The sequence below is a fragment of the Diadema antillarum genome, unplaced genomic scaffold, assembly GCF_040938485.1.
Source record: "Diadema antillarum isolate AM-2024a unplaced genomic scaffold, OU_Dant_1.0 seq00000732_RagTag, whole genome shotgun sequence".
Lineage (NCBI taxonomy): Eukaryota > Metazoa > Echinodermata > Echinoidea > Diadematoida > Diadematidae > Diadema > Diadema antillarum.
In genome coordinates, this window is record NW_027271633.1 from 1,909,896 (window position 1) to 1,925,679 (window position 15,784).

Consider the following 15,784-nt stretch of genomic DNA (forward strand, 5'->3'; position numbering starts at 1 on the left):
AGCGCAATACTGCGTAAACTTTTACGCGAAGCCGAGTTTTGAGCTGCTCAAAACCTGGCCAAGGCCCGGTCACAACGCCCAAAAGTCGCGTAATTGCATGAACGACGTAAACAATTTGGGCCTTACGCGATACATGCGCGATTGTACATTGAGTTTGTCTGACGTGGAACCTTCGTAGTTGTCAGCCGATGTGCGCCGGATCGGGGCTTTACGCGAATCCGAGTTTTGAGCAGCTCAAAACTCGGCTTCGCTTAAAAATTGTGGAAGTATTGCGCTGTTTTACGTAATGTTTGCGTAATTTGCTTAGTTCTTCCGCGAACAGTGCGCGAAATATGCGCTGAATATCAGTGATCGTTCGTGAAAATTTTGCCACTATCGCGTTCATCGACGACTTTCCACTGACGATTATCAGACATATGACGCATGTTTCGCGCTTGTAGCACCTGCGTATCACTGAAAATCACTGATAAAAAATATATATATATATATATATATATATATATATATGAATATATATTGGCGTATGTATCTGTAACACAACACGTACCCGGTAAATAAGCGCATGTAATACTTATGAAATACTGATGAATCACCGCTGTATCACTAACAACTCACGTATAATTAGCGCTAAAACGGGCATTTTATCATAATAATTATTAGGCCTTGGGGTGAAGCTAAAAAAGAGGCTTAGAAAATGGGTTTCGTTCCAGCAACACTGGCACTACTTTCTGAATGCGGAAATGTGATGTTTTGTTCATCCTAAATATACTGTAAAAAGTTCTCCTCGAAATATCCTGTAGTTTTTGCGAAAATCCATATTTTATAAACTACGACCAGCAGCCCAATACACATATCGTAATGGGGCTGCGGATTGTAGCATTTAGGATCATGACAGGGTAGTATTGCGGACAAATGTCAACCTTAAATCGAAAGAAAATTCTTCAATTTGAAGACTTACAAGTAAGGTTGAAGTATTGACAACAGGGTTCGTGCAAGGTTTGGTTCTACAAATAGTCATTTTCTGTTCGAATTGATGACTTAATAGCCGGGTTCACACGTACACCAATTAGCGGGATACAAATCTCGAGATTTGCATCGCGATCGTCATCCCGAGTTTTTTGCACGTGTGGACAGAAAAAACCCGAAAATTAGCGGGATAAGCATCGCGATGCTAATCCCAAGAAATCTTGCGCTGGTTCGTCAATTAGCGGGATAATTGGCCGCGCGCTGGTACGTGTGAACGGTCGGGATTAGAATCTCGAGTTTTTACATCCCATCATGCAATGCGCACATCACAACAGCGAGGCCTCTGCGAAGAGGTCCTTCACCTCTTTGGAGCACAACAACAACACCACTGACGCGTAAAAGACAATGGACAAAGGTAAGTGCGCGCAGGCAGTGATAGAGAAGGGCGCTGTGTGACCCAGTTTGCAGGCTTTGCTGTTATCTCTATCGGCAATTAGCGGGATAATTTGGTACGTGTGGACGCTCGCCAAATTAGCGGGATACCGATCGCGATCGCTATCCCGCTAATTTGGTACGTGTGGACGCTCGCAAAAAAAACTCGGGATGTGCATCGCGATCGTCATCCCGCTAATTGGTACGTGTGAACCCGGCTAATATGACTAGGTCGAGAGGAATCTGGGAGAGCTACGCTGAATTGACGGTCAGCGCAGGCGCACACATCACTGCGCACACATCACTGCGCACAAATTTTGAATCCATTGATTGGATATAGATGTCTGTGTGCGCATGCGCTGGCCGTCAATTCAGTGTAGCTCTCCCAGGTTCCTCTCGACCGAGTCACATTTAGTCATCAATTTGAACAGAAAGGAACTATTTGCAGAAGCAAACCGTGCACGAACTCTGTTATCAATACTTCAAATTTATTAATAAGTCTTCAAATTGAACAACATTACCAATTTTAAGTTGATATTTGTCCGCGATATTACGCCGTCATGTTCCTGTATGCTACAGTTCAAAGCCCCATGACGCTATGCGTATGGGACTGCTGGCCGCAGTTATGCGTATGGGGCTGCTAGCCGCAGTTAGTTCCCATAGTGTTTCTAAGCTGAAATACATATACACATTTCTAAAGCACTGCTTTTAGCCATATACCTAGAAAAAGGTGAAGTTTTGGTTTAATAGTTGCATTATATCTCATGTTTCAGCTTTTCCTGATGCTGGCTATGCAAAGGAGGACAAGAGCAAAGTGGTTCGAGACCATGAGAGAGAGAGCACTGACTAACCGTCAGAGGTCAAGGCAAATGCCTTATATTCTGTTCAAAGACACGTTAGTAATCAAATGACTAATCATTCAAGGCAAAAAACAAAAAAAAAAAATTCAGTGCGTTTGTTTGTGTGTGTGTCCGCGTGCATGTGGGAGAATCTTATTGTACACACACACACACACACCCACACACCCTCACATGCACACACACATACGTACACACATAGTTATGAAGATTCAATATACCCAAGTGTATTAAAATGTTATTCTACATGCCTTGGCCATTTATCACATCAGCATTATAAAAAAGATTATCATAAACATGAACACACACAATGATATAATACATGTATTGATCAGTGCATTACACATACACAGGTGCATAAAAACACTGACATATATACACACACACGCACACATACAAACTCATTTACACACGAGACATTACTATTAAACAGATCATATTGTTTATCAGTAAACATGTTTTTCTTTTCTTCTTCTTCTTCTTAAGAAGCTTTAATATATTTAGATCACATAGCAATCACATTGTTCATGAAATATTATACAGTACTTTAGAAAATTTAATCTTCATAAAATTTCCTGAAGTTTTCATTGTTATCATTAGGTTACAACATGGTGGGACACTACCTCCTTTCATGTAAGATAGCTCAAAATGATAATCAGTCAAATTTTCCAGCTTTAATAAATTTCCTGGAACATTCCATGGCCCAAATATCCTTGAAAGGGTGTAAAAATTTTGAAAAATGCCAAGATATAAAATAAAGGCAAAATTATAGTTTACCCATTCATGAGTGAAAACTGTTGGATTCTGTATTGGAGGCAATGTGTACCTGAAAATCTTGGAGAGAATAAAACAGGTTTGGCATTAAAAATTATGATAACATTGCAATTAACTTCCAATATCAGAGAATCTGTGCAAACCTGACTCAACTTATGCACAATTTTCATTTGGCTGGTATTATTTTTAGCAAACTGATTTTGTACTCACACCTACATTGTACTGACCTTTCTACATGAACATTCTGTTTCAGTATTAATTAAGTTACCTTATTTTTCTAGAGTGGGAGAAACAAATTTTAATTGTAGTCATTCAGTTTTATGAAAAAAAAACACACTTAGGAAAACATCTTTGTTCTTAGAATAATTCAACCCTAATCAAATCATAATAGTGGGCAGAAATGTTTGCTACAGGGCGAACAATCACATACTGAGGCAAGGAGTCAAAACATGTTGCATAAACATTGGCATTCAAAATAGAGGAAACAATCTGTATTACAAAGACATTTTATCATGCACAACTTTGGTAAGATGTCAATTCTTGAATATTAATCACATTGACCAAAGCATTGGTGCATATACAGTACATTCTGTTGTTTCTGAACTTTGCACCGAAGTTCTTTGTGTATGTGTGTGAATGTTTCAGTGGTGTATATATTGCTCCATTTTATCATGGACAACTTATAGTAGCATGACAATGTTTTCATACTTCAATATTAATCATATTGACCTATTTTCCTTGGCAAGTACTGAGCAGGTTGACTCTGTTGCAAATGGTGCATTTTACAGGCAACACAGCAGAACCTGAAGAGCTTCCAGAAGAAAATCTTGATCTTGATGTGAGCATCTTAGGGGAGGAAACAGACGCTCCTGCTGACGGACCAGGCTCCTCCTTCAGCTTTCGTTTCCTAGCGAGATTCAGGCGCTTGCTATCTATAAATCTCTTGTAGCACGTTTCATGGAATCCTATTTAATACAATGGAGAAATGAATAGCAATGATTAGACGTTGGACTTTGTTAGGGAGAAAAAGGGCTAAACGCTAGGGGGAGGGGTTGAACATTACACTCAATATATTATTAAATGTACGGTAGACTATTGACTGCCAATATTTGAATCTTGTAATTACCAATAGGCCCTAGTACTATGCCAGGTATCAGATTAACCATGGCAAATTAATCATTAACAACTCATGATCATTGTCATCATAAACTACTTCAACTTGTACAGCTGTACTTGCAGTGCAAGTACTGATTTTAAATTACATCTTCAGCTTTCAGCACCTGATCACAATATCAATTATCATAATTATGAATACAACTGCCTTATCATCATTAATACTAGTAATCCTTGGCCTTTCACTATCACCACCACCCACTGCTTTATAATTTGGCACAACATAATGGTAATCATATGTTTTAGGGAGTTTAATTGTTGAAATTATGTTATTGTCATTGTTGGTTTTTTAGACCTATTTATATCAAATATTAATAAGTTAATTTAATGAGATGCTAAATGTGTGTTTTGAGGGGGGATTCGCCAATTTCAGGGTGAGAGAGACAGGATGGATTTTTGATATTAATACTCCATGGCCATGATTATGAAAATATAAATTTACATGCAGCTTAGACCTTTTGGCCCGTATTCTACTGTAGACCAAGGTTTAAACCCATTTTAGACTCACCTATGGTTTATCTAGACCCGAGGTTTAATTTTGTATTCTGCTAGCGAGGTTTAGTTAAACCCAAGTCTATTTCGGGTTCAAATTAAACCCGAAATAGTCTTGGGTCAAGCCACCATGGTGCCCTCTATGGAAGAAGAAATTCTCCCTGTCTGAGTACTTTTCTCTCCACAAATCCACTTAAATTTATTATTGGCAGTGTATCAGCCACATGAGCGTAACTTTCTTGGATTTTGAATAGTTTTTACGGGTATTTATGTCGAATAAGGGCATGCTGTATTTTTGCTTGCGACGACTCGTGAAGCACTGTGCATTACTGTACAGTTTGTGTACGTGTGCGACGCACATCACAGGATACATTGTAAGCGTATAGCGTAGCGCTATTCTTGGCTAGCTAGCTTTGAATGCTCAGTACCAGCAGATCCATCGCGCCGCGCCGGCCGGTGTAGCGGCAGATAGCGTTCCGCGGCGTTTTTTGTTCTAAAACAGTATCCGCCGGCAGATCGTGTCCTAACACTGGCGGATACTGTTCTGAAGCGCAGGTATCTTTAATATCGTTGCTTCTCACTGTGGTTTCTTCTTTTCGCTGCTTCTGCCAATGCGCCCCTGCTTGTTCGCTGCTTCCATTTCGAGTTTCACGTACACTACCTACATATTTGCTGCTTCCGAGCCTCGCTGCTGCTGTTTCGCTGCCTCCACTTACACTCCAGACCGGTATTCCGTGGTTACAGCAGCTAGCTCTGGTCCGCACGTATCTTTTTTTTTTCGTAGCCATGCGAGAAATTATCTTATAAATATTCATTACGCAAGCAGGAAAAGCCTCGATTTTCGTCGAATACGTCTAGTTCTGCGCCGTATCCCTGTGTGTGTGTGTGTGTGTGTGTGTACGCGTGTACAAATCATTTGGCACTGTAGCTGTCTGCACCAACCGCGATCTGTTTTCTGGAAGTAAGAGTTCTCTTCCGCGGTTTGGGCAATGATGATTGTACCTCCATGGTAGAGCGATGGAGCTTCATACACGTGATTTAATATGAAGATTAGTATAACCCCCTACATAATTGGTATTATCATATAGATAATTTCCTTTTCTTTAATTTGAGACCAAAGCCATGATAATTGAACAATTTCATCAAAGGTTACATGTATTTTTATGAGATACTGACATTTTCACCATGCGTTACCATGAAAACGGATTGTTGACCACTATGGGACACGCTTTGACCTGTTAACATAGCATTTTTGAAATCTACGCACAAAATTGGTCTAGATGAAGTAGATTTAAAAAGTATATGTATAGGGTGCATGGTAACCCCCCTTTCCGACTCAACTAAGTCCATTGGCCATTATCCCACATGATGACACGTCTTACAGATGAAAAGACTGTAACTTCTTGCGAAATTAGAGTACACTATGCCACTGAATTTAAAATTGATGCTCTAAAAGGTTTCCTCCATTAATTACAATCTTGGTATGTCAAACAATGTATATATAATGGACCTACTGTTGAAAAGATTATGAGTTCTAAATCATCTTTGACTTGCACAAATCTCAAATGAGTAGTGGATTTCAATTTATCATTGAATCTGTTTTTTTTTTAATTGCCCATCTGTTTTTATCAAAGAAAAAAAGATGGCCCTGAAACATCAACCTTTTTCTATTTGTCTATTAAATGAAGATGAAATCGTTCAGTGTGTATAAGATCGCCAAATATTAATTTCGACATCAACAGAGAAGTTTTAGAAAAAGAAAAGACAGATTCTAAATAAAAGGTGTGGATTGGACACTCATGGCTATCCCAGATTTTTCTCTGCTCTTCTTACTGTTATCCTAACACAAAGTGGTCACAAAATGTTGATTTAGAAAGCCACTTGTAAAGTGAAGAATTGAAGTTTTACATATGGGGGAACTATATTCAGCAATTTAGATCAATGTTTCTATGTCAATGTATGTATTAGCTAACTGAACATTTGCATAAATATAATAAAAGATAGGAAGCGGCCATGCATGAGAAAAGATCTCCTCGTTTGGAGATTTTTGGGCAGTGAAAATATGAGGAGCAAACTCTAAGTCAAATACCAAGGAGAGTTTGTGCAAAGTCACATAAAGCTTCCAAATTTCTTCACATATTGTTGAAAAATAGTAATTTGGGGGCTGTCCACAATTGTGCATTAGATATCTCGATTGATATAACTTTGGGACAATTTCACATGGCTGAAGAGCAAGTCTCAGATTTATTGAAACCTAAAGGGTGCCTTGTACAAAATTGTGATGAGATCTGTAGGGAGAGAGAAAAATACAAATGGGATAAGAATGCTTTTATGAACACAGGTGTATTTCTTTTATATAGCTTTATAACTGTAAAGATTACAAATGAAAAAATAAAGAGCAATCTTTAATTCTATTTCATAAGGAGGCAGAAATGCTGCTTTTGAATAGCATTATGATCCCTCCCCCTCCCTCCCCCCCCCCCCCCTCCCCTCGGCTCCCCCTCAAACGAGAAAATGAAAGGGAGGCAGAATTCACTCCAGTGCACATGGTGCAGGTATCATGCCTCGGTGAATGCAGCACTTTGCCTACTAAAATGTCCGCAGATTATAAAAATTTCAACAGATTATAAAAATGTCAACCGTGAGTCCCTGTAGCGTATTCAAAGAGATGCATAAGTCCCTGTTGTGTATTCATAGGGAGGCAGAATTCACTCCATCTCGTGACGATTCATGCAGCATTTTGCTTACTAAAATGGCTGCCGTAAAGCTCGCGCAACTATTGGTAGCAATACAGTAGCCACTTGGAACCTAATCCGCGCAGCGCGGAACTCTTTTGACAGTCCCTGACGAAGATCACGTGCACGCGGCAGGTTTAAAAGCAACGCTATTACAACGTAGTAGCCTGTACGTACAAAATCCGCCGCTGTACAGTATCTGCCGTAACTAATCGCGGCAGATTTCAGCCCATGTCGGAACGATAACTGCCGATTGAAACGATAACTGCCGGCGGATACTGTTTTAGAACAAAAAACGCCGCGGAACGCTATCTGCGGCTACACCGGCGGCACGGTTGCTGTGTGCGTAGCCCCGGAGACCCGCCGCTCTGCGGCGGGGTCCTGGCGGCTACCCCGCAGTTTCGTTCAAGTGAGAATCACGAACAACTCCCTATTGCCACATATACGGCAACTTCACAAATAAACCATGGCTAAATGTCCATCATAAACACAGTGACAATATAAAATGAAATATACACTACCCCATTGCCTTGGTCCTTCTCACCAATTTATCTGGAAACTGCATAATTTTCCACATTTTTTAGGAGTAGGCGGTCTGCCCTAGTGGAGAGCTTTGCTGCTATTTTGAATGTGTATATCCATCAGTACTCATCTACGCATGCGTAAACAATGACGTCAACGTTACGGACGCAAAAGGATATGAATAATGCATCATCGCACGGTGAATATGCATCATGTAGCGAGTAATACAGCTGTCAATGCACTGCACTGAATGCATTGTGTGCGCATGTGCAAGTGATTGTGAGTTTTAGTGAGCATCGGTGAGCTGAAGATATTTGCCTTATAAGACAGCATTTTCTGCATCATAAGCAATGAAATGCATCAAACAGTCGCCGATGTGAATCATTTAGGTTTAGTCGACCCATGTAAGTATTCCCAGTAGTTTTTGTTGAAAAATTAAGGAAATACAGCGCCGGAACGGCACCCGTTTGGTACAACATTAAAATATCGATGCCAAAACGGCGCAGCCCCAACACTGTACGTTGTACGTTGGGGCTGCTGGTCGCAGTTACTGTGTGCGCTGGATGGGACATGGCTTTTTATGTCGATTGAATCGTGAATTCGGAATGGACTGGCAATTGATCAAACCAGGACTTTGAGGTAGGAAATCGAATAAAAGCTTTTCTCTTAGATTGTCAGTTAATGAAAATGGAAACCATTCTAAAATTTAGAAATAGATCTAGATCTACTATCAACCCTGTCTCGATTTTAGAAGTAACGTTAGATTTTACCTACCGTACCACACTAACCTAACTTTTAATAGAAGATAACGTTAGTCCTAACGTTACAATAATGTACTCTAGCTATTCGAATAGGTTCTACTAACGTTAGTAGGACCCTACTCCTACTAACTAGTCCTAACGTTAGTCCTACGATCGATCTAGGTTCTCGATCTATCAGTTAGTCTATCTATGCCAAATCGACCTCAGGCTCTACCCTCTAGTCCTATACATTGAGTTCTTGGTCTAGTGGTCAGGTTATTTTCATCGTAAAGCTTATCTAGACTAACGTATTCTAGTACAGGTAGTATGGTTGGGTGTTCATAATACCGGACACCTAACGTTTTTCTATCAATAGAAACGTGAAAAATCTCACAATTTGACTGAAATTTTACTCACGTGTGGAGAAAATACTCCGGATTCACAAGCGCGCACTGAAAATGCGATCTGAGGTACGCGCTCTTAGATGGCGGCTTCGAACGTGTGGGGTGTCATTTTTTCCGCACTCAGTTGCCCTGCTCATTTCAACCGACCACCCTGACAATGCGTATAAAGGGCACTTAAATGCGTTTTTTCGACAGGCCGCTGTTTTTTTTTTTTCTAGCCGTCATTTTTTCCCCAATAATATTTGAATATATTTTGAATCCTTCGATATTACTTTTGAAGGACTGTTTGATGAATTTGACTTGATTTTCATTAGGAAACTTTTCATCGTAATTGAAATAAATTAGATGAGTCGGTTTGTTGTTTCACATTCATTTCTCGTTTCTGCATCAACTCGTACGGTCGTAGCGGGCGACAAAATGTTTATGTCATGTACGCCATGTATATGTGTAACGTGTGTGCACGATCGTACAAGCGGCGGTGACAATGTTGCGGTCAAAATCGTCAAATTTATTACGGAAGGATACTCTACATCTAACAACGAGTCAGCAAAGGTAGGCACTAGTTATATGTAGTTACACGATAAACCTTACTCGATTTTGCTAAATTTCGGTAATTTAGAGGGAATACTTAGTTGTTTTCGCCACATTTTACTCGGTAGCGTAGCCCAGTGAAGAATCGAACACCGTTGCGCGTAGTCCCATGCGTACATTTTCTTTCTGTACGCGCAATGCCATTATAATGCGCGACCGGTCGTTATGGACCCGGTCGGTAGGTTGGACACCTACCATACTAGGTAGCAGTATTTCTACCATTTAGATCTCGAGTCTCGTCTACGTGTAAATTTGCTACAAGTACTAGATCTAGTAGTACAGTACGTACAACTTGTAGTACTAGTAGGCGTATCTCGTGTGTACTAGCGTGTGGCCGGAAAGCTAGCTGCTGTATCCAGCCAGCCACTCGTTTTGTGCCATTGGCATTGATCTGTGTGCTGGTACAGTATCCTTACCAGTCATCGTTAGACTCGATTTAAACTCGAAATAAACCTCCTCCTGGGTAGGTTTATTAATTTAAACCCAATTTAGACCACAGCTGGACTTAGTAGAATACAAATTAAACCTGGGTTTAAACCTGGGTCTAAACTGGTGGTTTAAACCCAGGTTTAAACCCCCAAAACCCACTTTAGACCCAGGCGTGGGTTTAAACTCGGGTCTAAGTTTTTAGCAGAATACGGGCCTTTGTGTGTCAAGATTTTTACAAAACAATATCACTGATCAGCTACCGGTACATCAACCTAAGCTGTGGCTGGGCTGTACATAGAACAACATGTAAAATTACATCTATCGTTAGGCTACATTATAACGGCGCTATGCCATGCCAAGGTGAAATTCAGGATCTAAAATGTAACAGACACGCTAACGGCTAAGCTGCTGCATTAGCGCCCATTATAACATACACAAGCAACGTTCATAATATAGCTAACGTTGTAGTCATCATTTATGGTCATTAACTACGCATGTATATGAGAGAGACTGCACTGCAGTGTCGACTGCTACGACTGTACGCGCGTAAACTAACCTGGGGTGGTATTCTGTAAGCGCGATCCTTATTTCGATCCTAGGAGCGCGCGTAGGACAGAAAATAGGATACCCTTAGGACAGGCAAAATCGGTATTCTGTAAGCCTGTCCTAAGCCTATCCTAGGACAGTCATTTATGAATAATGAATATTAATGAGGAAAGACAGGACACGCCCGGCGCAGTATCTATAAGCCAATCATCTGGCTAATTTTACGCAATGCGCGCCCGCCAAGATCTACATTGCTCAAGAGTGCGCTTCACGCAGCTCTACTGTGCGAGGAGTTAAAAATTCAATGTATTGCCAGTCTAATTTTACAGTTAAGAATTAATTTTGATTATCAAAGCTTTAGCACGCACTTAGCCCACCATAATAAATGTGACCTTACGAGTTCCATTAATTTGCATTTAAAGTTTTTGCAGAAATTAGCTCAAATTTTGAACTTTTGGAGGATGTTGGGGTAAACTGAGATATCATCACTGCATGCCAAACTTCGCCATTAATTCAAAGTTGTTATAAAATATATAAGATTTTCTTAAATAAATATAAAGAAGAATAATGATAATAGATGCACACACAGACACACACACACACACATGCGCTCACATTATTCTATGATCGATATGCTTGTAATAATAATGTCTTGCTTATAGTTACTGTTTGTCCCACTTAAACCAAACCAATGTTCCACTTCTCCCAGGAAAAAAAAAAACACAATGATAACACAAAATGAGACTTATAGGAATATATGTTATAGCGTAGCAACCCGTTATATGGCTAACATCAAAAGTCTTTTGGTCCGATACATGTGTGCCCCATTCTAAATATCAGAAAGTTATTCGAGAAACTTCATCAAATAACAATTTTTGTCCCACTTAATTCACCCCGTTAGCTCTCCCCTATCTTTTGGTAGTATAGACTTACATGCAGGGCAATGATAACAGAATAAATAAAGGAGATTACTGATAGATTAGACAAAGATATAAACATGGAGCTACTATAGCTCCATGATATCCTTGTATACGGGTGCTGTTCGTTATTCCGAAGGTTCGCTATTCCGAAGGTTCGTTATTCCGAAGGTTCGTTAATCCAAAACACACAAATTCTCCATACCTAGAGGTCCGTTAATCCGAAAATGAAAAAGGGTTCGTTAATCCGAAAATGAAAAAGGGTTCATTAATCCGAACATTTGTGGCGTTATTTCGAAGGTTCGTTATTCCGAAGTTTTGTTAATTCGAAAATGAAATTCGGAATAAAGAACCTTCGGAATAACGAATCTTCGGACTGGAAGAGCCTTCGGAATAACGAACCTTCGGAATAACGAGCTGTAACCGTATAAACACGTAAGTTCACTACATTTTGAAAAAAAAAAATTTTTGTCGATTTTGGTTTTTTTGCAGAAATCGAATCTTTGATATGTTTTCTACATCTACACTAAATTTCATAGCATAAGACTACATTTTTCCTATCGAAAATGGAATTTTAAGCACCCTATGTTGGATCGCACTCGTCAGTTTCGAGCTTCTTTCGAACGCCGCGCCAATATCCCCAGCGTTGCTACGGCGCATGGTCTCGCATGCGATTGGCTGGTGCGTCGCACACATTTACATAATTCGGCCTTCGGAGACACCAGTTGCAGCGTTTTGGGAGTGCTTTGTCCACGCGTGCATGATTACATGCTCCATTGTTCTTGTTATAGTGGTTTATACGCTCGCTCTGTCATAGTGCGTGCTCTTCGTTTGGCTTTCTATCCAAACTATTCTACCGCATTGTTCGACAACGGAAGTGAAACAAAAATCATGTAGCACAACATAATCGTGTGAAAAGAAAAAAAATAGTCTACTTGTACATGTAGTAAGAATTATGACAGCAGACTGACTCAAGGGAAGGATGATGAGAGGAAAGGAGAGGTCACATGTAACCAGTTATATTCAAATACTACACATCAAGATCGCACCAAACAAGTCGTACGTGTTTGTTTGTTTGTTTTGATATAATCAACACCACCGAACAAGGCAAAATATGCACTGTTTGTAAAAGCAAAACAAACAAGAATCGTGACCCTTGCCAGCACTGGCATTTTTCTGCCTTCAAAAGGGTCGTCAATGATAAAGTCAAGTCAACAACAATGAAAACGCGATTTGTAAATGTGTGGATTCGCCACCCGCTCCCGTTTACATGCATATGGTCATGGCGTGTGGACCATTGCGTCATGCGTATACCATACACAATGTACACAATACGTGCAATTATCGTATCCGCCATCTTGAAAGACATACTGGTATCTACAAACCCGAGCGAACCGCATTGTTTTTCGGCTCACGCTGAGCTACTAGGAAGGGTGCCCGGGAAATTTGACTCTCTCAGTGAGCGGATGGGTGATTCTCACCTCGCATCGCCGCTCGGACATTGTCTTTGAGTAAGAGGTGAAACTTCAAAGCCCGTTTTCTCGCAATTTTGTCAGGCTAACAACTTAAAAAGTGCATTTTATTTCGCTTTCCATGCCAACTTATGGTGCCGAAGAATACAAGTGTTTTATATCAATGCAAAGCTTAGGAAATGGGCAATGTGATTCAGTGAAAACATCAATTTTCAAAATGCCCGACTTTTGCCTGAAACCGTTGTCGCGGGTCACAAATGTTAACCCATGCACATGGACTGTTAGGTCACCGGGTTGCGTCACACACTACGTACGGTACGTCTTAACAATAATGTGAGCGTATATGGATCGTTGCGTTACTAGTACTTTATATGGCCGGCGGAACCGTGGGGGCCGTGGGGGCTCAGGCCCACACACTTTTTGTGCACCATACAAAGAAAATACATAAGGTGTCATCACTTTGGGCCCCCACATTTTTTTTAACCCGGAAGTACGTAAGTGGCACTAAATAGAAATAGATAGAGATCTTGAAGTGTGCGGAGCGCGGTAAGGTTATGTTTTTCCAATGTAGACCTTTTTTTTTTTTTTTTTATTCGCTTGTCAGCTGAAGAAACCCAGAAATGGAAAGGGTGAGAGGAGCTGAGGACTTTTTTTTTTCTTGTTAGCTCCTGAAACTCGGAAGTAGGCCCCCACGCTTTTAAAAACGTTCCGCCGGCCCTGCTTTATTCTTCACGCGACCTAGAAGCACACTGCGTACGTTTCTTTTTCTTTGGTTACTAGATCTTCATAGCAACGACTTCGAGGGTCACGTAATGTGGGCGCCGAAGGTAGGCTATATACTTGCACTGCATCCGCATGACGTTCGGGCAGACGTTGAGCATAATAATAATGATAACAACACTAATGTCAATAATAATAATAATAATAATAATAATAATAATAATAGCAATGATAATATTAATAATGATAATAATTATTATCATTATTACAATATCAATTATAATTATAATAATAGCTTTTGTTGTTATTGTGTACATAATGTACTTTTTATTTATTTTGTGCCGAATAAAATGAAGTGTGAATTGAATTGAAAATGGCGAACAGCAAACAAATAAACACATACCAGCTAGATAAAGAATACAATTGTTTCGAATATTATAGACTGCAGTTTTAGAATCCTCAGTATGAGAGGAACAGATAACTCTGTTATACGATTCATGTATTTATTTTCTTGTTCATGAACATACAAAATAAGAGACGGGGTGGGTCGTCAGTAGGCCTATATACGCAATAGCCCGGCATAATCGCCAGAGAAAGATTGCCTAGAGGCTATCCTTATTTTTGCTCCTAAACTTGATCCTACTCGTGCTTACAGAATACCACTTATCTTAAGATCTCATTAACATCTAATTACATCTAATTAACATATCAAGTTACGCCCCTATCCTAAACTGGGAGAGAAATAAGGATCCCTGACGTCACTATCCTATTTCTCCTCCTACGCGCGGTGTTACAGAATACCAATCGCGTATTTAGGAGCGAGAGCTGTCCTAGGATCCTTACAGAATACCACCCCTGTATCCTATGTAGACTAGGTTGCAGTCAGTCCCCCGGCCTGAGCAGCTGAATCACTTCGTTCTTGTCTGCGATTTCACGGTCTCCCCAACTCAATTTGATCCACTCTTTGGCACACAAAATAGGTTTCGTCTATCTTAGGTTTGTCATAGCTGTGAAATTTTCAAACTTCATCGATGTTACATGCATAATAACGCATCTTAAAAGTTTCGGCAGAGCAGACGACGTAGACGCGTCGACAGGCTCACAGGGGGCGGCCATTTTGACTCGTAAACAATAATTCTCGATTCGGATCGGATAACATACATCACATGATCGTTCGCGAATGAATATCGTACACGGCAAAGTGTACATATTCAGCTCCTCAGTGACAAAACAGTTCACTGTTTCCCCCTAAATTACCAAAATACTACAGGAGGGTTTATGTCGAACTTTTTCCTGTATCCTCTTTGGTTATTTGTTTACACGTAGCTGTGGAGAAATTTTAGTGCCGCAGTTGTCGGAACGAAACAAGCGAAAAAACCGGCTCACCCCATGGCCTATATCCCGTCAGGCCAATTCCTGCTGCCGAGGGGTGCAAATCAAACTCGTGTTTTGCGTGATCTGTGGTTCTTGCGCAATTCATCGGTGATATTCATCGCGTAAATCAGCGAAAATGGTCAAATTCTCGACGAAAAAGCACGCAAAACCAAATTTCTTACGTGATTCATTCTTTTACGCGACTGTTGGGCAGTGTGACCGAGCCCCCATATTATGGACTCGCTCAAAGCACCGATCCGGCGCACATCGGCGGACAACTACGAAGGTTCCACGTCAGACAAACTCATGAAATACGCAAATCGCCCATGCATCGCGTAAGGCTCGAATTTCTTACGTGATTCATGCGTTTACGCGACTTTTGGGCAGTGTGACCGGGCCTTAACAACTTACCCGTGTAACAACTAGACCCTGCCTCCCCTACTCCCAGTTTGTAGTGAAATATGCCTTATATTTGCATAAATCAAGATGTAGCTGTATAATCTAATGATTTTCTGATCTGCTATTCGTTAACCTACATACAATGTAATTGAGTATATGAATATAAGAACGACCCAAGTCCAATTTTTGGCCAAATTCAGTTTGACATGGGAAATTGTAGCTTATGCATGGACTCATTTGT